This window comes from Callospermophilus lateralis, chromosome 7, assembly GCF_048772815.1.
Source record: "Callospermophilus lateralis isolate mCalLat2 chromosome 7, mCalLat2.hap1, whole genome shotgun sequence".
In the NCBI taxonomy this organism is placed as follows: domain Eukaryota; kingdom Metazoa; phylum Chordata; class Mammalia; order Rodentia; family Sciuridae; genus Callospermophilus; species Callospermophilus lateralis.
Window position 1 is genome coordinate 54,913,594 of NC_135311.1, and position 22,094 is coordinate 54,935,687.

The window sequence follows — 22,094 nt, forward strand, 5'->3', positions numbered from 1 at the left end:
CAGAAATTTGAGGAAATAAGAGGTTCAAGATCATTACTGTGAAGAATGAGAAGGCTGTATTACAAAAGAAACAAGATATTTGGGCCCTATGAGTACCAATTTAGGGCTATGAATTTATAGAATATCAATTTCTGAAATTTACTGGGCATCATGTAGCTCATAATTGAGCACACCAGCCCTGACACATACCTATAATCCCAGCAGCTTGGGAGGCTGAAGCAGAAGAATCACAAGTTCAAAGCTAGCCTGAGCATAGTGAGGTCCTAAAGCAAATTATGAAGACTCTGTCTATAAATAAAAAATAAAAAAGCATTGAGCACACCAATCTTATACAGTTGTAATGGACCATTACATCACATCTTCTGTCAGAATACCCATATGCCAACCTCCACTCTGATGTGGCATACAGACATCCTAATGCACTCTCACAGAGGCTCCGTGCCTCCTCGTGCCACTTACTACACATGGCTGATACAGGATAGACCTATAAGACAGAAGGAGTAAGGATTCTGTGGATGATGTAAACGTCATGTCAGACCTGATATACATAGATTTGCATGTAACAGAAATAAACTCAGACCTTAAGTCACTAGTATTTCAGGTTTTCTGTCTCCCACAGTTGATCCTAACTAACCAGCAAAAAATCTCCAATTAACTAATCAGAATAACATAGCCACAAAAGTGCCCCTGTTAAACCACAGTCAAAATGTCTACAAATAAAGGTTTTGAAATGGTAAGTTATACCAACATTAAAATAACTTTAATTCTTTATGAAATTAATATATTAGAATATTTTTACTAATTTTATAAATATATGATAATGATATATATAATAGGGAATTTCATAAAAATGATAAATGAAGACATGATTAATTTTACAGATTGCCTCAGCATTTTCTTTACCCAACATTTATTGAGTACTATACCATGCTAAGCAGTATGTTGGCTGCCAGGGATATGAAGATAAAACAGAGTCCCTAAACATTGAGGAGTTCACAGAGACATAAACACATGATTTTATGTATTCTAATTTCCAGTATTATTTATTTATTTTTGAACATAAGTACTTGATTAAGCAAATGGACAAAAAAAAATTATTTTTTCTTTTTTTTTAACCTGTAGAAAAGATATCAACTTTGGTAGAGAAAAGGGCTAACTGTAATTTGTCTCTTTGAGCAGTAGAGGGCGACAGAACATCAAAATGACAGCTTGAGTAAGCCTCTGTGGACCATGTTGTAGGCCTTTTTCTATAAAAGTAATTTATTCAACCAAGTGTTTTTTCCCCAGACTCAATGACATATTTAGCTATGAATATACAAATTGCACAAATTCATTCTGAATAAAATACAACCATGGTTTGACAAAAATAACAATTTTGTGGGGCTGGGGTTGTAGCTCAGTGGTAGAGCACTTGCCTAGCATGTGTGAGGCATCTGGTTCAACTCTCATCACCACATATAAATAAATAAAAGTTCATTGGCAACTAAAAAATATTTTTTTAAAAAAATAATAATTTTAATTTATTCCTGTGGCATTTATTATTTTTATATTTTTTCTCCATGTTATAAAACCATGAAAATTCATCATTCAAGAAAATACATTTGATGTGTTTTTTTTCTCATAAGTACTGCAGAACACTTCTTTCTTATTGGTATCTTCCCAAGATTAATTAATAAAATAAAATATGGGCACCAGCTGTGGGTTTTGACAGAAGAATAAAAAAAAATCTTCAAATTACTTGTGAGTAGCATCTCTTTGCAGCATAAAATTTGATAACTTTCATTTATGTCATCTCCTTTGACTATAATTCATATAAAAATATTCATGTGATCAAAGCTTTTAAATTGCACTAAAGCATTTTATATTAACCAACAGTGTATTTTCTATGAAAAAGAAGGGGGAAAATGGATTTTCTTCATCATAATGTTTTCATTAAGACTACTGTGGAAATGCTCCTCTAGGCACCAGTGAGTTAGTTAACTCTCATTTGGAAAGTTATCAGCTGGCAGTTATTTGTGGAACTCCACTAAATACTCAACTTAGAAGTATTCACAGAAAGAGATGTTTTAAATTTGAGCTAGGGCAGTTTCCTAGGATTTCTGTAACAAATTACCAGAAGCCCCATGGCTTAAGACAATAGAAAATTACTCTGTCCTAGTTCAGGAGGCAGAAGATCAAAATAAAGGTGTTGGCAGAGTGGGTTCCTTCTAAAGGCTCAGAGGAGATTCTGTTCCTAGCCTTTTTTCTAACTTCTGGTGGTTGCCAGCAATCCTTGGTTTTCTTTGACTTTTAGCTGCATCACTTTAATCCCTGCCTTTGTCATTAGAGGTATTCGCCCTATACGTGTCTCTGTGTCTTCCCATGACCTTCTTATGAGGTCACAAATCATTGGATTTGGGGGCCCATCCTAATCCTGTATGGCCTCATCTTAACTAATTACATTTGCAGAGACCTTATTTCTAAACAAGATCATATTCTGAGGTTCCAATGGACGCGAATTTTGCAGATTCCTTCTTCAATCCACTACAAATAGTAAGGCTATTTTTTATGTCTTCAAAGAAATCTTTAAAAGGAAGAAAAGTATTTTCTCTATGGAAATGAGTACCAAATATAGTATATTCAAAATAGATACATACCAAAATGTACTCAACTGAATTTTTTTATTTACTTTATTTTCACATTCATGTTATTTATATTATCTTGTACAGGAGTTTTGAAGTGTATAATAAAATAACCCATTCAATATACAATATGTATAACATAAAATGTATGCTCTTCATTGTCAACAAATAATGTGTACATTTTATTAACCCTATAGAATTAATAAATAAAGGAAGATACAGTAAAATCTTATTATAAGTAGAGTCCAAAAAGTTTTATCATCTGGGAATCATGACCACATTATTGCAAGGTTGAAAAAAACCACAAACTTCTCAATTAGCTTTCCAGTTAATGTGTATTTTCATTTATGTTTACATTTATAAAATGTGTAAGAAACAGACAAATTATTTTAAAATTGTACCATACATTAAATTAAGGAAGCCTTAAATAATCAGAGAGCACTTATTTCCTGACTCTTCACCCTGCACACCTTTATCCTGTCCCATTTGAGAATTGCAGCTGGGTAAAGTATGAAGTCAATTACCAACCCAGTTCAACCTCAATTTATATTATTATTATTATTATTATTATTATTATTATTATTTTAGTTGTTGATGGAAAAAATACATTTATTTATTTATTTATTTATTCATTCATTCATTCATTCATTTATTTACTTTTATGTGGTGTTGAGGTTCAAACCCAGTAACTCCCATGTGCCAGGCAAGTTCTCTACCACTGAGCTACAACCACAGCCCTGAATTCCCATGATCTTACAGACACTTTCAGAGTTTTTAGAGAATAAAATCAAGACTAAAGAACTTTAAAAAGATGATAAAGGGAAATGCCATCATGTTGCTTAATGACAGGGATGTATTTTGAGAAACACATCCTTAGGCAATATTATTGAGTGAACACCAGAGTGCACATACACAAACCTAGGTGGCATAGCCCCACTATACACTAGGCTGTATCTTCTAGCTACCACATATAAGGTTTGTCTTGTTAATCAAAGCATCTGCATGCAACACATGACTCTACAATGAATTGTACAACTCTCATTCTCAGAAAGGAGGGAATGTATCTGGGTTTTGAAAAAAGTCAAGTTTTTGTAACAATGAGTTGTTTGAAAAATCTCTCTCTGAAAGATGAAGGTATCAGATAATGTCTCTTGAAATTTCCTAAAATAATCACAATAACAGGCTTAATAAGGGTACTATGTTGTTTTGTTAAAATGAAGGTCATAATGCTAAACCACAACTCATTCAAGGCAGCTATGGCTAAGACTAAGCCAATGATTGTTCCAACTTATTTCAAGAGTAGAGGTTAAAGAATTGAAACAAATGTCCTCCTTCAAATGTCACCTTCCTGCCTGGCCTTTTGGTAGGCAGAGGATGACAGACTCCACGAGCCATGCTCCCTGATGAAAACCCACAGTTAGTAGTTTGAGCTGCTAGTTCTGAACATGCTTTAAAACAATTGAGCAAGACAGAGAACTGACCTTTTAAAGACAATATAGCCAAATTAAACTCAGTTTGAATACATGAAAGATTCCTGCAAGGAAACTTCTGGGGTTTCAAGACCAAGCATAAGGCTTCTTCTTCCCTACCTTTCTAAGGTCTAATGATAAATGGGAATTAATTCAGAACACCAAGGAAAGCAGGAGGAGAGTTGTCAGTGCAGGATGGAACATGCAGGAAGTGATTTTAGTGAAGGAGAAATCAGTCTCCATGGCAGAAACTCAGGGAAGCTTCAGGCTCAGTTTGCAGGTGCCTCTAAGGGCAGGGAGCTAAGAGGCTAAAATGGAAGGGTTGCTTGAAAGTGGGCCTAGCACATGATGGCACCAGATATCTGCTTACACTTCCTGCCTTCCTCTGCCATTTTTAAATACATGGACTACAACTAGCATTTCATCTCTGGGAAAAATAAAATAAGGTTTCTTCTTCTGAAAAACAGAATAAACTGAGGAGTATTAGGTATGCTGAGGATGGACATCAGTGTCACAAGTAAAGCCCTCTCATTTCTTCTTTGGAGTTCCAAACCTCTCCCTGAAAAACTAAAAGGCATCAACATTCTTATCCCAAGATTAAGGCAACCAGTGGGTAAATCTGTTTATTAAAGCTGTGGTTAGCTAGAGCTAGGGTTGTGGCTCAGTGGTAGAGCACTCAACTGGCACGTGTGAGCACTGGGTTTGATCCTCAGCACCACATAAAAATCAATCAATAAATTAATTAATTAAAGGTATTTGTCCATTCACAATTTTTAAAAATATTATTTTTTTAAAAAAAAAGCTATGGTTAGTTAGCTATGTACCAAGAACTTGGCTTCCTCATTCCTTAACCTGATGATTTTTGGGGAAGGAACTACCAGGCTGGGCATTTCATCTTCTGGCCTCCCTCATATCCAAATGTAGCCATTTAACTACATGGAACATGAGTAGAAGTGGTGTGTGTCACTCTCAGGCCAGGGCTTTTAAGAAAGCAACTGTGGACCTGGGGGTGTAGCACAATGGTAGAGCACACACTAAACATTGTGAGGCCATGGGTTCTGTACTGAGTGGATGGTGGGGTGGCAGGGAGGAAGGGGGGAAGAAAGTAAGGAATAAAGAAAGAAAAGTGCCTTTTCACATTCTCACTCACCCTCTGCCAGTCAGAAGCAGAAGGTAAAAAGGTCAGAGAAGATGCCTGTAGCATCAGTTGAAGGAGCCTGGGTCTCTGAGTCACTACATGAGGGAAAGCCACCCATGAATCAGGAACATCTGAACTATGCTGCAGTTGAGAAATAAGCACATATCATAGAAAACCATAAAGTTTTGAGGCTTATTTTGGTAACCAGCATTACCATAATTAATTGTCCTTCCCATGTACATGGAGCTCCCAGCACAGGCACTTAACCTGTGGGAGGAAAGACCTATATATTCAATAGTAAGAAACTCTGAAAAACTATCTAGAACAGTCCCATTCTTAAATATGATGGACAACTAAAGAGTACACGAAAGAAAATAAGCAGAATAAACAAAAAAATCCAAGATTTACTAATTCAGAAAGAAGAACAGGGATTGTCGGCTTATGGAATAGGAAAAAAAAAACTAAAATATTTAAATTTGTGTTCTTAGAGAAATTTGAAAATGTATTATTTCTTCCACAAAACTAGCACTAGAGAATCCTACCCCTCACCCTGTCCCACCCCCACACATCAAAATAATAATACAAAAGGAAATTCTTGTAAATTAGGCATATGATTTCTAAAATTTTAAAAATTAATTGAAAGTTTATGGGACAGTGTTCCAGGTTTTGTGGCACACACCTGTAATCCCAGGGACTCAGGAGGCTCAGACAGGAGGATCCAGGACAGCTCTAACAACTTAGTAAGACCATGCCTTAAAATAAAAACATAAAAAGGACTGGGTATGTAATTTAATGGTAAAGTGCCCCTAGATTCAATACCCAGTAACTCCCCAAATAAAATTGAAGTGTTGAAAGACAAAGCCTAGGACTCCTTTTAGAACATAAATCAAAAGATTAGAAAAAGAGAGCTTCAGGAGAAGGTGAAGCAAAGAAAATAAATCCAGAAGTTCCAATATCCTACAAATAGAATAGAGAAGAAAAATAGCTAGGGATATATGTCAGTTGTTAAAGTGCTTACCTCACATTTATAAGGCCCTGGGTTCAATCCCCAGCACTACAAACAACAACAACAACAACAACAACAAAAGTTTGGCCTGGGGTTGTAGCTCAGCAGTAGAGCGCTTGCCTAGGACATGTGAGGTGCACATGTGAGGCCCTGGGTTTGATCCTCAGCACCACATAAGAATGAAATAAAGATAATGTGTCCAACTACAACTAAAAAATAATAAATAGTAAAAAAAAATTAAAAAGAATAAAGAAAAAAATAAGTAAGAATGAAATGGTAATAATTATAAAGAGATCTCCTCCAAAGTTAAAGACATAACTATTCCTAGTAAAGGGAATAAATGAGTACCAAGAAAAAAAAAAGACCATGTCACATCACCATGAAATTTTAGAACACTAAATGTTTAGAGAAATGATTTTATTTTTATTTATTTATTTATTTTTTATTGTAGTAAGAACATATAAGATGAGGTCTACCTTCTTGACAACATTTTAAGTTTATGGGACAGTGTGTTCACTGCAAGCTCAGTGTTGTACAGCAGATCTCTAGAACTTACTTATCCTGGTTAACTGAAACTTTCTAGACATGGAACAACAACTGCCCATTACCCCTCCCCCAGTCCCTGGCAGTCACCATTATATTTCTGCTTTTACAAATTTGACTATTTTAGGAATCTATTGTAAGTGGAATATTGCAGAATATGTCCTTCTGTCATGAACTCACTTCACTTAGCATAATGCCCTATACGCTGATCTCTGTTGTCACAAATGGCATGATTTCCTTCTTTTTATGACTGAATAGAATTCCCATTGTGTACATACCGCATTTTCTTGATTCATTCACCTCCTGATGGACACTTAGGTCGATTCCATATCTAGGCTGTTGTGCACAGTGCTGCAATAAACATAGGAAAAGTACATTTTTAAAAAGTCTCTGGAGAAGAGGGAAAAGAGGTCACTTATCAAGAAACAATAATAAACTGGCATCAAACTCTTTTTTAGGAACACTCTGTGCTAGAAGAGAATGAAACAATGTTTTTACAGTTCTGAGGAGGGAAAAAATGTTTGAATATAGAATTTTGTGCTCTACAAATCTATAAATCAAGGTGAAGGCATATGAAAGACATTTCCAAATTTGCAAGTATTCATCAATTTCATCTCCCATCTATTTGTTTGTTTGTTTCTGTTCAATATGCCTTTGGATGTATTCCAGAGAAGTGAGACACAAACCAACAAAGATGTAGAACATGAGGGAGTGAAACTTGGACTGAAGTTTAATCAAAAACAATTCCAGGGTGAGAGTTGTGCATGGAGTTTGCTAAACAATCTAAATCAGAATAGGAAGCTAGTTGGCCCCCAAATACAATGTCTTCAAGAACAAAAATGAAATGTGGTCTACATTGAAGATATCATAACTATGGAAATGGGTGATATCCATGATATAGTAAAGAAATCTTCTCTCAGTAAAAATAAAAGAAAGACAAATGGAAATTCCAGGAAACACAAACAACAAAAATTGTGTAAAATAAGTCATGAACCAAATACAAAGCCCATTAAAATACAGCATCATCTTAAGCTTTTTCTGAAATGATAAAAGAGAATTTATTTCATTTGGACACTAGAACATTCTTCTCCAAGGATTCTAGAGATCATGACCTTAAGCCTATAAAAAAATGTAATTGTTGCACATTATTTGACTATGCAGTAAATGATAGTTAAAAAGACACAATAATATAAATTAGGGAAAGCACTAATTTTCAATTTTGAGGATCAACCTATAAGCAACATGTGAAAGATGGGTCTCAGTAAAGAATGAATTTGGCATTGACCTTGAAATGCAAAAATAAATATACAACTGACAGAATGTGGAGGTTCAGGTACAAGCATATGGAAGATGGAAGAAAGGAGAAAAGGACCAATTGCCTCATCAAAGCATATCAAGAGGCTCCAGCTGGACTGCCATGGAGGAGGATGGAGGATTCTGGTGCTGGGGGGCTGGCTCCAGCGGAGCCCTGGCTGCTGCGGATGGGAGCGGGCCAGCTTGGTGCATCCCTGGAGCGCCATGGCAGGGCCACCGCCACCTCATCCTCGTGGACTGGGGAGCCAGCGCCCATGGGGCTCCGAAGGACGGCGGTGGGAGCCACCTTGGCGCCCAGTGAGCAGTGCTACAGCGCCTGCTGTCCGGGCCTTGGCGGATGGTGTATGGCGGGATCAGCCCAACTCCTGCAGCGGCCCTGCCTAGGTCTCCCGCCCGCCGGTTGAAAGCCTCCGGAAAAAGCGGCCGCTTTTTCCATGGTTTGGCTTGGAGATAGGTACAACCCTGGTCGAGCTGGTTTATTTTGAACCCAAAGACATCACTGCTGAAGAAGAAGGGGAAGAAGTGGAGAGTCTTCGAAGCATTTGGAAGTACTTGACCTCCAATGTGGCTTATGGGTTCATGGGCATTAGGGACATGCACCTGGAGCTGAAGGACCTGACTCTGTGTGGATGCAAAGATAGGTGATCTTCAGCTTTGCAAACTGCATGAACTAGACTGCTTAATCCAAGGAATTTTATGTATTGACTCAGTTGGTTTCAATTGATGATCACAGTGCTATTACCTTGAAAATCCTGCTGATTCTGAAAAATGTCAGAAGTTACCATTTGAATTGAAAAACCCACATCCTCTGCTTCTGGTGAACATTGGCTCAGTGGTTAGCATTTTAGCAGTGTATCCCAAAGATAATTACAAGAGGGTCACAGGCACAAGTCTTGGAGGAGGAACTTTTTTTGGTCTCTGCTGTCTTCTTACTGGCTCTACCACTTTTGAAGAAGCTCTTGAAATGGCATCTCATGGAGGTAGCACCAAAGTGGATAAACTAGTGAGAGACATTATGGAGGAAATTATGAGATGTTTGGATTGCCAGGCTGGGCTGTAGCTTTGAGAACATTAACCAGGTGGTATTTGTTGGAAATTTCTTGAGAATTAATAAGATTGCCATGCGGCTTTTGGCATATGCTTTAGATTATTGGTCCAATGGACAGTTGAAAGCACTTTTTTCAGAACATGAGGGTTATTTTGGAGCTGTTGGAGCACTCCTGGAGCTGTTGAAGATTCCCTGATTGTTACCTGGAAGGGTGTCCTGGAAATTTCTACAATGGGATCTATGGACTTTTGTTTTTTAAAAGCCTTACTCAGTTATTTGATGATGTATTATCCGGATCCAAGAGAGAAATGACATGTATTTTTCTAAGTCATCGAGATAAATCCTTAAAAAATTCATTCTAAACTAGCAATCAGTAAGGATAGAAGCATTAAAAAACAAGTGGACCATGTTCAGGCAGTGTAAGGATTGCTGTGTTTAAGTTGCCCTTGAGGGTAGCACTGTTACACCTGTGGTGTTTTTGGAAATCTCAGCATAATTCACTGCAGACGCCTTGGAAGAGCTGTCCTGTGTTGAGCTGGCTGTGGTTGTGCATCCTTTTTTGACTTGCTGTGTGCAGGACAGGCTGCTGTGTGTGAAAATTTAATCACTATTTTCTCAGTAAGGACTTAGAGCTCACCTGTGCATTACTCTGGTTTGCATTTAGCCTTTGTGTGTACATATTGAAAAATGGTATATTTTAAGCTTCTGAAAACTTAATTGGGTGGGTTAATTCTGTTCCTGAAACTGAAAAAGCAACTTTTAGAAGGGCAGCTCTTGTATTACTTCTCTAAATCATGGGAAGAGCCTATGGAAGGTGAAAAGTGCTGCCAGAACTCCCCGGGGTAAGGGGCATAATGACCTGACCAAAGTGGGTGAGCTTGTGGAAAAGGCAGAGGCTGGCAGTGTGACACCAAAGAGCCTCTGGAATTTATGGCTCTTCAAGGGGCCATGTAGAGAGTATCCTTTCAGGCTTCATAGCAAAGAAGGAATTGAGGTGTCTGCTGATGAACTCTGGGAGCCTCTGGTGCTTGTGGGTTTCAGACTACTTGAGTGTCTTGCTAAGGGCTGGACCTTTTCTTTCTGCTGTGCAGAATAATTTAAGAAGCCTTCCCCTTGGAGACAGTGCAGCTTTTATATCTAATGTGCCAAGTGATGTGGGAATCACAGTTGAAGGCAAGGAAAGGCCTGGTATAAAGCAGCCTTGTAACCAGAAGGAAGGTCTCAAGATCCTCCCTGTTCTGTGATCTCTATACGTAGCTCAGTTTCATTCTGGGGTGGAAGGGAGGGGTGAGTAGGGTGAAAGATTGGTTATAGGCTGTGTGATGGCAGCAGAGGGCCATCCACATGCAGGGTATCCCATAGCTTTTTCCCTGAGGGACACGTGCCTTTATGCATGTGCCTTGACACATATAGAGGATGGGTCCAGCTGGGCTGGGGCCACTTGCAGCAGAATAAGAGGGATGCTGCTGGGATGGCAGTTCACCCTTATTGCAGCCACTCATCTCTGGGCCTTCCACTCTCAGTTGTCTGCTTGTTGGCTGCACTTTCTTCTTGCTACTAAAAACACCACCACCATCTACCAACTTGTACTGGTACTGGAGTTGGGGATTTCTTAGCTCCTCTGCCCTTGGCTTTCCTGTTCCTTTGGGCAGATTATTCCCATGAACTTCCATGTCATGGAGCACATGAGATTATGACAGTGCTCCACATGGGCAGTCTCCTCAGCCCTGGCTATTCCTACAGTGTAGCATAGAAGGAAATTGAAGCCATGAAGAGCAAATATACCCAAGGTCACACAACTGAAAATGGTCAGAACTGGAACCAAGGCCAGATCTCTCTGGACCCAGATCATGAGCTGTGAATGTCTCCCTGGCCTTCCTTCAACCCACTGTTCCTCTCTTGGGAAGCTGTTTTTCCTCACTTTCTACCTTGTATTCAGCCCACCCTGTCATTCCATGGGAGTGTTCTTGACAGGCCACTAGTGAACCTCAAGTTACAAATCTAATGAGTGTTTCAGGATCATACCTGTGTTGGCTCTTAGCAGGCTCCTCTTGCTTCTCTGCCTTGTGGACTATTTCCGTCTTTACCAGCTTGTTCTCTGATGACAGATGGTGTCAGTCCTCAGAAACCATCCTGGATCTCCTCAAGCTATCTCCACAATCTTGGATCTCATCAAGGCAGCACCCCACCCAGGCATGGCCCTTGAAATCAAACCCTAGATGCTGTTTCCTCTCCAGCTGTGAACTTCCAAGCTGTCCCTGCAGATGTGCACATCCTCATCCAAGCTTCCTGCCATCTCACCACCTCCAGCCCATAAGGTGCACTCAGGGTGGCCACCATGGCCCACACCCTGTCTGCTCACAGTGGTTGTCCTTGTCTGCTTTCCACCTGGTGGCCTGAGTGTCTCACCTTATCCTACCCCCAGTAGAAGCAGTATGTGGGCTGTGGCTATGGTGCAGAGTAAAATATGTGGCCTGAACTGATAGGAGGAGGGTGGCTGGTAAGGGGTAGGAGGTGGCTGGGTGTAGGGAGATGAGGGCAGTAAGGGCACCTATGCTTGATTTTGGACTATCAAATAGACAACTGAGTTTAGGTCAGAGATACAGAGCTGGATAATGTGCATGCACATGGGAAAAGCAAGGGGATTTTGTGAATTCCAAAAGCATGTGAAAAATAATAGTAATGAAATGGGCAGTAAAGGAATAAGAGGCAAACAAGCTATTCATAGGGGCCTGTGACTCAGACTGAGGGCAGGTCTTCAGGCACCTGATGGAGAATGGATGAGGCTGTCCAGATTCGACTACAAGTCATAGATGACCTCAAAACAAGTTTTCCTGAAGCCATGGGACTGAAGCTAAGCTGCAGCCATGGGACTGAAGCTAAGCTGCAGATGTCCTAATGAGGAGTGAGGAGTAGCACTGGCTTAGAGGACTTTGGACCAAGACTTTTTCTCTTTAAGACAAACACTTTCAGGTCTGGGAAATTTAGCAAGAGTATTGGTTTGGGGGTGAGTCCTTGTGGTCATGTGGGCTGAATGGGGAAGAAGCCCAGTCTGCTACTTCAGGCCACCCTGAGTTCACAGTTGGGAGACTGCCAACATTTGCCTGTATAATTGAAGCCTAGGTGGTTGGTAAGGCCTGGACTTCCACTGTAATCTCCATTTGAAGCCTAGCATTCTCACACTACTGCCTCTTACAGAAGTGGACAGGCCAGAGGCATCAGCACCTACCTCCTCTGCTTGTGCAGAACCTTTCCCTTTGTATTCCAAGTCTTGCTACCCAGGCAACTACTCTGAGTTGAAAGGCACACACTGGAACACTAAGTATTTTCAAATCTGATTTTTATTTACATGTGTTTCAGTCAATTACACGCATGTTTTGTTTTTAAATGAGTGAATAGCAAAAAAAATATACATTAAAATTTTAAAATACCAATTAAATATACAAAAATATACCTTTAAAAAATGATATCCAGAATGGGCTACTTCATTAACTCCAAGAGCACTGCCTGCTCAGAAGGAACCTCATCTTTCTGGGTTACTTACGAGCTGCATGGTCAGTCCCCTGCCTCCACCAATGTCTTCCTGCACCTCTCAACATGGGAGACACACACAGCCTTCTAAACACAGATCAGACCATGTCACTTCTGTGCTCAAAACCTGCAATGGTTTCCCAATGAACCTAGAGTTAAAAAAAAATTCCTAAATTGATTCATGTGGCCCTCCACCTTCTCACACTCCTGCTTTGAGGCTTTTGCTGTTGCCCCTGTCTGGAACTTTCTTCCAAAGATATTCACATGGAATATGAAAAGTGAATAGATAGTATCTTTCATGGTTTTGTTTCGTGGTCCTAGAGATACAACCCAGGGCCTCCTGCATGTTAGGCAAGTGCTTCACCACTGAGGTATACCCCTATCCTTTATTTATTTTTATTTTGAGACAGGGTCTCCCTATGTTTCCCAGTATGGCCTCAATCATGCAATCCTCCTGCCTCAACCTCCTGAATAGCTTGGATTATAGATTTGAACCACCATACTCAGAAGACAGTAACTTTTAAATTGAGAAATGAAGAAATATCAGCAAAAGCATATAATTCAATATCTGGAGGTAATTACCAGAATACTAAAAAGAAAAAATAATTATTTTTTGCAGTACTGGTGATTAAAAAGTGGCCTCCATTACTACATATGTACAGTCATGTGCTGAATAACACAGCAGTCCACAAACACAATTGTTGCGCTATAAGATGATATCTTGTGGTTAGTACATGGTAGCTATCCCAAGTTATATAAGTAGATACTGTGATGTTCTTACAATGACAAATTGACTAAAGATACATTTTTCAGGGTATAGCTCAACCATAGGCAATGCATGATTGTATGTATGTTTGTCATGAGCTGAGAAATGAATTCTTGAAGGATACATATCAGATTACTTGCAGATGTAACTTTTCAGGGATCAGTTGAAAAGAATACAGCGATAAAAATCAGTATTAAAGGTTTTAGTCTTTTTAACCAGCCAAAAAGGGAGAGAATATTTGCCTTGGCAAGTGGGACAAAGAAGACGGCAAAACACTAGTTTTTCTATAAAAACTCTCCAATAGTATTTTATTTTTACTTTCATGGAAATTAAAGAAAATTAATTTTAAAAATGAAAAAGAATAAACAGTTCTTGGTTCAGTCTAGAACACACAAAAAATGTATACTAGAACCCCAAAGTACCATCACAACTGAGATGATGCTAGATTTGGAAGTTTTTAAAGTATTACCAGCTGATCACTAATAAAATAAGATAACATGAAACATTTGGTTTTAAGCATTTTAACTTCTTGATGTCAACCTTCAAGGATTTCATAATGTCCCTCTATTAACAACATAGCCACTATATGGACATCAGGGCCTCTTCTCTTATCCACCTGTCAACTGCTGGGGAACTGGTCCAGTGTTTTAGCATTTGATCTTATTTTTCCTCCTCTGAATCACATGGTTGGCTTGGCCTCTTCATGAGATTTCCAAACGCAAGTGTAACATGCCAAGCCAAAACATCTCTCACTAGGCAGCAGGACATTTATTGGTCTTACATAAAAGAGTATTTTCTACACCAGGAAAACTAGTCATAAAGCCAAGGTGAGGATCCAGCCCTGGTGAATGGTGTGGCTTGACTTCAAGGTCTCAGGGAGCAGCCAGTTTCTCCCCATGCTCACAGAGCCCTTGAGGGCCCAGCCTCTCCTTGTGAAGGGATGTTCAGAAAGAGAACAGGGAGGAAATTCTGATGAAGAAACAATAGGCAGGTCTACAGAGAGTTCTTTGAGTCACTTCTATAGTTTCTATAAAATTCAAGGGCTAAAACTAAAAGTGGCCACTGCTGCTTATTCATGGGTCAGCCTTGGCATCTGATGCAAATGCTCTTCCAAACCCTAGCTGGCCAGGGGGGATAATAAACACAATTTTGTCCAGACTGCAAGCAAAAGAGAAATTCTGGTTCTCTACCCCTGATTTTATCCCAGGCAGGAAGGGAAAAAAATAACAAAAGTTTCCTGTATCTCCACAGCAGATATTTAGCATGGGAATGAGTATGTTGTCCTGGTTACAAAGATCAATTGACTACAACATAGGTAAGTGCCAAACCAAACTGGCCTGTGCTGCCACATGCCTCTAATCCCAGTGACTAGAGAGACTGAGGCAGGAGGATAACAAGGTGGAGCCAGACTCAGCAACTTAGTGGGACCCTGTCTCAAAAGAGAAAATGAAAAGTGCCAAGGAGGATACACCTCAGTAGTATAGCCTTACCTAGCAAGTGCAAGGCTCTGTGTTCAATTCCCAGCACCATGAAAAGGAGAGATAAGGAGCAAGGTGGGAGGGTGACAAGCCATTTGAGGTGTTTAAGATAACAGGGGACAAAAATTTTATCTGTGCATTTATGTGGGAACTTTTGGGAACAAAGGCCTGACAGCTGTACTACAGTCCACACAGGTAAAATTATTATGTAGTTTATTAAGTTTATAAAACATCTAACAATTACATATTGGAAGGGGGTGTTTGGAGAGTAGCATGTTGTTAGGGTGCATTATTAGCATGTACAAGGATCTAGGTTTAGTCCCCAGCACCAAAAGATACAATATAAATAAAATAAAAATTGGGAGAAGTTTTCAAATATGACATTCATTTAAAAATTATTAATATCATTCCATTTTTTTTTCTGACAATGATATTACCCAAGGATTGATTGTCCCTTAAGGTCATTCTTGCTTCTTGAAAGAAAACCCCTATTATCACATAATTACCTACCCCTCCCCCAATTCTCCAAAATAGTGGGGCAATGAGTTAGAAAGGGAACTTTGTTTTAGAGTACTTTTTTAAAAGTCTCCCCCGCCTCCAAGTATGGGGGATTAAAACCAGGGGCACTATACCACTAAGCTAAACCCTCAGCTCTTTTTATTTTTTTAAATTTTGAGACAGGGTCTCACTAAGTTGCTGAGGCTGGCCTTGAACTTGTGATCCTCCTGCCTCAGCCTCCCCCACTGCTAGGATTATTGGCCTGACTCACCTCATTCAGCTCTCCCACTGCTTCTTGCTTTCTCATTTTTTAGGCCTCTTAAGCATGATCCCAGGTATGCATTAAGACCAAGGGTTTGTATGTTTACCTCATAACAAAGGACTTTCCTGAAATAGCTCCCTTCCCCCATCCTTTTATTCTCATCTGAACATATTATTTTACTTTTCAGCTTCTATCATAGGTTATAATCATAAGTTGTAACTATTGCCAAAACATTTCCATTTTCCTCATACAAATAAACTTCATTTCCCGGTCTCACTTGCTGTTACCTGCAGCCAGATGACTGTTCTAACCAAGGGAATACAGGCAGCAAAAAGCAGCTTCTGGGTCTAGCCTGCAGAGTTCTGCCACATGTAATCCTCCATTCTCTTTTTCCATTCACCATCTTCATAGATAAGATTAAAGACCCAGAGGAATATAGAACTGCAAAGGAGAAGTAGGTTAGTGCTAATGGAGGGTGTCCAGGAACCTCAAGACATCAGTAACAGCCTGGTTGGATCATTCCCTAACCAAAAGCAAGTTTTTATTGGATTAATCCATTGTGTTCTCTCTCTCTCAACTGGACTTTGAACTCAGGGGCATTTTACTGCTAAGCCACATCCCAAACCCTTTTTATTCTGAGACAGGATCTCACTAAGTTGCTGAAGGTCTTGCTAGATTGCTGACACTGGCCTTGAACTTTCATGCCTCCTACCTCAACCTCCCAAGTCCCTGAAATTAAAGGTAAGCACCATAGCACCCACAGGAGTTTTCTCCTTAGAGAAGATTCTATTTAATAAATTGAAGAAAGAATGATAGAATTAGATTACAAGCATTTTAAACACTAATGAATTAATGAATCTAGACAATGATCATCAATGACTGTTATTGGTGTTGGAAAGAGGGATCACAGAATACTAAGAACACTTCTCTGAGTCCTAGGCCTCTCTTTTCTATTTAAATTCACTTCCAGATGATCATAATCAATCCCAGGTTTTTAATACATCTATACATTGATAACTTCCAAAATTTTATTCTCCTTCTCTAACAATCCAGAAAAGTTCTAGATTTCTATTCTGATCACCTTCTCAAAGTCTCTACTTGGCTGCTTATAAGAAATCTAAATCATAACATGTCTTCCCCAACTGAGTAGATGAGTCTAGGCCATTATCATCTATCACCCAGTGAGAATCTTCTAAGGGGCTCCATGTAGGAAGTTCTTCACACAACATCCAGAGTCAGTTACCTTTTTAAAAACACAAATCAGCACAGTGGCTGGTCTTGCTGAGATCCTGACTGAGAATGTCTTGGAGCTGCTTTCGCAGGCCCCAGGCAGCCTCAGGGCGAGACTGCGGGGCAGCCAATGCTGCTGCTGCAGTGCAGGGCTCAGCAGCATGTCGATGTGGGTCAGGCTTATCAGGCTAAATGTCGGGGGCACCTACTTCCTCACCACCTGGCAAACGCTGTGCCCCGACCCAAAATCCTTCCTGTACCGCTTGTGCCAGGCCAACTCCCACCTGGACTCCAACAAGGTGATGGCCTTGCAGGCCAGTCGGCCCCAGCCCCGTGCCTGGGCCAGAGGACAACATGGTGCCCTGGGGCCCGCTGCCTCAGGGACCCCCATCGCTGTGCCATGGGTACCCCTCGCCCTCATGCTCTGGCCTTCAGTGGCAGAGGAGGAGATCCCACAGACCCCTGACTTGGCTGCACACATACTTTTTCTCCCTGGACTCTGGTCCTTGGGTGAAAGGGGTGCCTATTTAATTGACAGGATCCCAGGGACCTTGGAGCTGTGTGGAACCCCTTGAGACATGGGAAGCTGGTTCTTAACAAAGACCTCACTGAGGAAGGAGTGTGGGAAGAAGCATAATTTTACAACATCACCTCACTCATAAAACTTGTAAAGGACAAAATTAGAGAACGAGACAGCAAAACATCACAGGTGCCCATGAAGCATGTATACCCTGTGTTCAGTGTCAGGAGGAGGGGCTCACACAGATGGTGTCCACCATGCCTGATGGCTGGAAATTTGAGCAGCTGGTCAGCATTGGCTCCTCTTACAAGTATGGGAATGAAGACCAGGCTTAGCTCCCCCTTGTGGTTTCCACTGAGCTGCACAGCACCCCATATGGCACAACCAGTGAGCCCAGCGAGAAGGCCAAGATTTTGCAAGAAAGGGCCTCAAGGATGTGAGATGCAGCACTGACAGCTGAAGAAATGATATACTTTTGCCCAAGATTCTGTGAACCGCCATGTCCAGGAAGTACGTCTGTGAGAAGAAAACTGCTTTTGATCATTTCTCAATCTGGGTCTGGGATCTCAATCTAGATCTGGGTGTGCATCCTCTTTTGCCTCAGAGGTGGTGGTGAGAGATGATCCAGCTGTCTGAGGCCAGGCATCCCCACAGGGAGGAGGCATAGGGGCCACGGGGGGCTCTCTCTGGGAGCCTGCTCTGTTTTTTCAGAGTGAGGCAGGGTGCTCCCAACTAGCCTGCACAGTCCTGAAAACCATCTGAAGGGCAGGGCCCTTGGTGCTACATTCATAGTCTGCAATAGCACCTCAGGCCTCACCAGGAGGAAGAGGCAGCTGCCATGTGGATTGTCCAGAGCACCGTGGCTCAGGTTCAGATGCCTGGTGATCAGTACTTGAGCACCTGAACATCATCCTCGGGTCAGGGAAGCTGCTCTGCCTCCAGTGTGATCACTTGACAGTTTCTCAACCTTGGCGAAGACCCCTGACAATGGTGGCCTCTGCATCATCACTACTTTCTGGGCACCTATCCTGAGGACCAGCCTCCTTCAGAGCCAGGCTCTTATTCCAGCCTCCACAGCCAAGACAGTCAAGGCTTCTTGATTTTTGTTTTCCAGGCAAGAGAACTTTGTATCCCTTTTTTTAAGTGTGCATATACTCTTTAGAAATGCCTAAAAGTGTTGCTATGATTTAGATGGATCTGTCAAATAGTTTAAAGGGAGGTAGAAGTTTTGCCTCATGGGTTCCACCTGAGGGCTCATCAGGGAGCTGGTGCCCACCAGTGCCTTTGTCACATCTGGCATGGAGGCTGGGCGGAGGCCTGTCCCCTAGCTTCTGGAGCTGACATTCCGAGTCATGTTAAAGAGTCGGGATGTTTACAGTGCATCATGTGTCTCTTCTTCTCAGGCTCTGCTTTTTCTGTAAAATTATGCAGTTCTTCTTTCTAATGCTGTGTAGACTGACCACCGGAGTTGCCTGTGTGAGGTCAGAGGCTCTGACACTGTCCAATGTCAGTGCTTTCAGAAACTTCTTTCCTAGGTCCTCTTTTTATTCCTCTTTGCCAATAACCTGATTAACCAAGTTCTCCAGCATCTAGGATTTACCTTCTCCTTTCGTAAGTCCTCTTGTCTGTTGTTAAATGTTCAGCTTAAACAATTTATAAAAACCTTTCTAAAGGACAGATTTAGCCACTGGCTGAACCAGTCCTTCCCAGCAGAGCTCCAAGGGAAGGTGTCCCTGTTGGCCCTGGGGAGCTGCTGGGTGCTTAGCATTTTTTGATTTTGACATTGACATATTAGGTAGGCTTGTGGATTGTTTTGGTTTTGTTTTTTAACTTAAAAATATTAAGAATTAATTCACTAAAATTTATTCTAAGGGGATAGTTATACTTTTGTACTTTATTAGTATCCATGCTTTATCAGCTTACCATTTAATGCCTAAGTTTCCCCTGAAAATAGCAAATAAAATTGTATATTTATGAATGAAAAAAAACACACAAATCAGATAATGCCACACACTTCTGCAGAATCCTCATACATTCTCCTTTCACACTCAGTAAAATTCAAACATTTTTTCATCACCTCCTTCTTCCTGGATACCTCTCTGACTTCACTTTCTACCACTCTCCTGATTCTTTACTCTTCTCTACTTTTGTGATTGTTCCTTGAAGGCAATAACTCCTTTCTGTCTGTGGGCCTTTGTATCAGCACTTCTTCTGCCTGGTATACTCTTCTACCACGTGTGCTCATGGCTTTTTCACTCACATCATTCAGACATCCTAGAGAAGCCTTTCTGGACAATCTATCAAAAAATAGCACCTTAGCCAGGTGCAGTGGTGCACATTTGTAATCCTCACAGTTTGGGAGGCTGAGGCAGGAGAATCTACAGTTCAAAGTCAGCCTCTGCAACTTAGCCAGACCTTGTCTCATAATGAAAAATAAAAGACAAAAGGGGCTGGGGATGTAGCTCAGTGGTTAAGCAACCGTGGGTCCAATCCCCGATAATCCCCCCAAAATAGCATCTTGCCTCTTCCCATGGCCCCCATCCACTTTGACCATCTCCTTCCACTGATTTACTGTTTTCCATTGCACTACTACTACTTGATATTACATATTCGCTTGCTTATTATGTGTCCATTTAAAGCCTGTGGAAGTTCATGAGCACAGGAATCTTGTGTGCCTTGTCCACTGCTGTTTCTTCAGTGCATAGAAAAAAATGCACTAAATGCGTAGGAATGCAATATATATATATATATATATATATATATATATATATATATATATATATATATATAAACAAATGAATTAATGGATTCTAAACAAATGTGCCTCTTTCAATTAGAGTTGTGAATCTAATTTAGCAAACCCTATATATTGCTTACTGATTGGGTAATCTTAGGAGAGTTGTTTAATCTCCCTGTGCCTCAATCTCTTTATCTGTGAAATGTAAGAAAATGTCACCTATTTCATTGAGAATGAGGTTTGAATAAATGAATACAGGAAGTGCTTATTCTGGAATAATGCCTAATAATATAAGTATTCTATTAGTGCTTGCTGATATTATTGGGTTTTGTTTATTTATTTATTTATTTATTTTTTATTTTTTGTTTTTTGGTGGTGCTTGGGATTGAACCCAGGGGATTGTGCATGTGAGGCAAGCACCCTACCAACTGTGGTATTTCCCCAGCCTCCTCATATTGTTATTGTTACAGAAATCTAGACTTTGAAAGTTTAAATTAAGGAGGTAGAAGAAAGGGCCATTTTTCACATTATAAACGACATTTGAAAATCATAACAAATGAAGGCGTATTAGGATTTGCAAAGCAGAGGTTAAAAATAGCAGAGAAACTTGAAAGTCTTAGAAACCTCTGCCAATTAAAAATCAATCAGCAGCTGGGTGCAATGGCGCATGCCTATAATCCCAGCATTTAGGAGGCTAAGGCAGAAGCATCAGGAGTTCAAAGCCATCTTCAGGAAAAGCAACGTGCATGTGCTGAGCAACTCAGTGAGACCCTGTCTCTAAATGTGGCTCAGTGGTGGAGTGTCCCTAAGATGAATCCCCAGTACTAAAAATAAATAAAATAAAAATCAGCAATAAAGACAAAGGAAGTCTGAAACTATGATGGAGCCATTCAAATTTGATTAACAACCAAAAAATTAGTTTATATACAACTTTGCAAGATAATAACCGCAGTATATATCAAAGCACATCTGTATCTTTAAAACTAAATTCCACAATATCACTAAAGAAGATGAGATCCTTTCCCACTATCTTTGTGCCTTCTACACCACATAACCACCATGTCCGTCTTTACTAACAGCTTCGATCTGGAGGAAGCAACATCATTTTTGCTCCAGCCAAGACTTATCACATTAGTGCAAAGCCAATAAAGTTGACCCACAAAAAGGCTTCTACAAATTAAGGTGATTGATTAGCTAAGTGTTAACTATCAATTCTGCACTAAAAATAAGCCAAAACGTGAAGCAAAAATATGGATATATTTTATAAAATTTGCTTTTTTAAGGGGGGGGAATTATTATTATTACTTTGAAATTTGATTACAACCAATTTTGTTGGCATTAAAATTAGAGTCATTTTAAATTTCAATAATGGCTTATGTACCAAAACTCAGAAATTAATTTTGGCAAAAATGGGAATAGTTTTTCAGTAATTACAGATCAGAAGGCAGAAATAAATTTTGGGAAACAGACAAAATCCATGTTTAAAATGATTGTGCCACAGATTTAAACTTCAGTAGTGCATTAGTAAACTTCACATTTGGATCTTCACTTTGAGATTTGAGAGCTGTTTCTTGGAAAAAAAAAAATCTCAGTACCTTGTGCAAATAAATCAGTCTTCCTTGTGCCTTAGCACACACTTAAAATTTCTCTGCTGTATAAATACAAAACACCTACCACATTGGCAGGTCAAAATACATACTTTCATAACAAAACTATAATGTGCCTCTTATTAAGTATGAACAATATACACATAATACATGGTATACAGTATTTACAAAATATAAAATATAATACAAGCTGTTTGTATGTAACTTTTTAAGCTCATCTTTTGCACCTATAGGTTGCAACAAGGCAAATTTCCATTTCTGTACCAATTTTTTAGAGTTCAAAGATTTGGGGAAAACTGTTTTACACACATAGTGAAAACTGAAAT

The 22,094-nt window shown here is 40.0% G+C and overlaps 1 pseudogene; it reads left to right on the plus strand.

Moving 5' to 3' along the window:
• Positions 1 to 8,258: 8,258 nt before the first annotated feature.
• Positions 8,259 to 9,338, plus strand: LOC143403980 (pantothenate kinase 2, mitochondrial-like; annotated as a pseudogene).
• The last annotated feature ends 12,756 nt before the right edge of the window (positions 9,339 to 22,094 follow it).